The sequence below is a fragment of the Oreochromis aureus genome, linkage group 23 (genome assembly GCF_013358895.1).
Source record: "Oreochromis aureus strain Israel breed Guangdong linkage group 23, ZZ_aureus, whole genome shotgun sequence".
Classification (NCBI taxonomy): Eukaryota; Metazoa; Chordata; class Actinopteri; order Cichliformes; family Cichlidae; genus Oreochromis; species Oreochromis aureus.
This window is the reverse complement of record NC_052963.1, coordinates 28,660,239-28,663,627: the sequence shown is the minus strand read 5'-3', so window position 1 is coordinate 28,663,627 and position 3,389 is coordinate 28,660,239. Positions and strand designations below refer to the sequence as shown.

Sequence of the window (3,389 nt, the reverse complement as noted above, 5' to 3'; positions counted from 1 at the left end):
ACTGTTCTCCTAAACCCAAAATCCGGACTCGCACTGGTGGCAGCTCACTACAAGTGCGCACACTGGCCGATTTAAAGTCTCTCACAGATCTCATGCATGAAAACCGGTCAGGCCTATGCGCTGTTATGGAGGACTTCTGCCACCTATATGCTGACCCTGTCCAGCCTCGTGTCCTCCCAAATCACTGCTACGCATCTTTGACCCACAGTTGAAGGGCTGTCAGCTATCTGTCCTTCTGCAGCACTGTGAACGTCTGAAGCACTGTGTCGTTGTCTCAAAGGCTGAGGCAGAGGCACTGGAGGAGAAAACCAGGGAGCAGCACAAATGTGACCTTTGGCACACAGCACGAGCAGGAAGAATCACTGCGTCAAACATACATGCGGTTGTGTCCACCTCCACTGCCAGTCCTGCGTTGTCAACTGTAAAGAAAGTGTGCTACCCACAAAACTGTCACATCAGCTCTCCAACCAAGAACCGCAACAATTCAAGTGGGAAGAGACAATGAAAACACAGCACGCGAGTGGTACACCTCACAGGAAAGGTGCAGCATAGAGAACTTAAAGTTGATAAGTGTGGTTTCATAATCAACCCCGCATTCCCAGAATTAGGTGCCACCCTGATGCGCTCGTAAAATGTGAATGTTGTGGTGAAGGATGTGGAAATTAAGTGCCCATATAAACACCGCAACAACAACCTCCTGCAGGCCTGTGAAGATGACAGGTTTTGTTTGGGGTTAAAAGATGGAAGGTTGAGTTGAAAAAGACACACATTTACTACAAGCAGGTACAAACACAGATCTATGTTACAAAGTCACACTTTTGTGACATTGTTGTGTGGACAACAAAAGCTTGTGTTGTTACACGTGTGATGCCAGATATAGACTTGTGGACTAAAATGTTGCCTGTCGCTCAGGATTTTTTCTACAAAGTTGTGATGCCTGAGCTCTTGGCCAATCACTACAGTGATCCAGAAACCAGTGTTTCACAAGGGCCACATTACATGGATGTCACCGTGACAAAAAAAAAAGAAAGACAAAAGCTTGCATAGAAAACTAATCAAAGTATTTCAGTTACACACATTCTGAGACAACTCTTATATTGAAGGACTTTCTTGTGATTTCATGTTTAGTGTCACATTAAGGTGGACACATCTTCCTGTACTCTGCACTTTATGGTTTGTTATCTGTTGTTCTGTTACGCACAGTGAATTATTATAACGTGTTAAAATTGCAATAAATGTGTCTCACACCACTGCACTCTACAGCTGTGCTGTAAATTATTATCTCTTTATGTCCATACGCAATCTTTCTTTTCAGACTGTACTAATATACAGTGTCAGAACCAATACAAATAAAGTAAGTGTTGCACAAGTCATTCATCAGGACTGTCTTTATTTATAACTGACAAGTTTTACATGTTACTATCGAAGCTTACAGGACAAAGGCAAAATAATATACCGTTGTGCATTATTATTTCATTTTGTTAAAAACATAGCTGCACAACAAAACAAGACCAAATTGGAAAACAGTTATTCATCACTTGCTTGCTTTACAACAACACTTGGGCACATGTTTGTGAGCGCACATGATACAGCAACTATCTTATCCAGCAAAGTCATGTTCTCACCTTCGCATGGCACCACAAAACCTAGACGGATGGTGTCGTTTAGGATAGTGTACTTGGACCGTAGACAGCCTATAACACGTTCAACATGGATCCTGACATGTGCCAGTTTTCGTGTGTCCTCCACATCTTTTGCTTGTAGCTGACTGCGACCCCGTGTAAATGCTGGAATTTTTAAAGTGGCACCCATTAAGGCAACACTTTCCTGATATCAAAACCCCGGTCTGCGAGCACTATGTCCCCGGGTGAAAGCTTCTGTAAAAGCCAGAAGTTTCCGCTATTCGTTTATCACTTGTACGCCTCCCCATCCTTTAGAAATGAAAGAGATGGTCCCCTGTGGTGTGATCCCAATGAGATATTTCATTGTGTGTCTACTTTTGTATGTTGAATATGTCTCCGCCATGGCACGTAAATTTTGTGCCCTCTCTATGAACAGTTCAAAACAGTCAATAATAACTGTCACCCGGTCACCAAACATCTCTACATACTGGTGTGGCATACTGGCCTGTATGCAATGTCTTCCAGGCCAGTGCACCAATGGACTCAGGTGAGCGTACAACACATTTACAGTAATGTTAAACACAGTGGAAGTGGTTGTCCGGCTAATATCAAAGAGGTGTGCAATATGTGCAATCGGAAGGTTGAGTCTTAAACGCATGAGAGTTAGCAAGAGCATCTGAAACTGGGAAATTTTTCCTGTCAGTGTCTGGCAAGCTCGGGCTGATTTGTTGTAGCACCCCATTAGTAAAGCAAAAGAAGGCAGCCCTGTGTAGAATTTAACTTTAGAGTTCTCGTCTTTCAAGAATTCCATGTCTAATTTCTTTTGGACAGTTCTTTTTTTAACACTAGGTTTTCTTCTTGAAGGTGTGCTATTTCTTGTAACCTTTGAGAACACATTTTACACTCCTGCAGATCTTCATCCTGGTGCTTTGGATTTATCTGCTGTGGTTGGCTCTCAGCTGTAGTTTCCGTAGTGACTGGTGCTGAAAGACATACATGCACACAGACAAAGACAAGATCATTGAAAGTGCAAAAATAAGACAGTGCTTAATGTGGAAAAAGTGGTATTTATTTATGTACATTGACAATTTTACCTGGATGGATTTCACCTGCATGAGCTGTCTCTGCCCCAGAGGAACGCGGGCCTTTTCGTGGCTGTTTTGATTTCGATCTCTGTTTTAACCGATCAAATCTAGCAGTGGTAGAAGCTTTAACTTCTGTGTGGCCCAGTTTGAGAGAGGGTGCCCAGTCTGGATCGCATTCCAGCATTTCGTAGGCTGGTTTGCCTACAAAATACAGCAAACATTACACAGAGCCACAATAAACAAAGGAGCATAGCGTGATGATTTCTGTTCAGCGCCATATAAGACGTATTAAATACCACAAAACACTTACCGTTGTGGAAATGCTTGGAGCAGACTAACATGTGAGGTGGAGTGTTTTCGAACGTTATATTAGGTCTTCTGATAGCGGCAATCCAGGCCATCCGTCGCCTCTTCGTGACTTCGGAGACATGGCTTGGAGAATTTCTCTTCCACGCCGGAATCCGATAAAAACCAAACGCATTTCCCGTCGACTTCACGCGGCTGTCGTTCTCCGGCTTGTGCAGTTAATAATACAACAGGTTCTTGGCATTTTTGTTTCTTTTTATCGCTGTGTAACTTATTTCAATTGAAAGCCTGCGTGCGCTAGTACCTCTTGCCTTGGGTTCCCACAATCCTTTGCGGTTTTACCCTCAATGACGTCACATTTTCAATCTCTATTTGG

The 3,389-nt window shown here is 43.2% G+C and overlaps 1 pseudogene; it reads right to left on the bottom strand.

The window, feature by feature from the left end:
- Positions 1 to 1,355: 1,355 nt before the first annotated feature.
- On the bottom strand, positions 1,356 to 3,214 carry LOC116329944 (annotated as a pseudogene).
- Between the last annotated feature and the right edge of the window lie 175 nt (positions 3,215 to 3,389).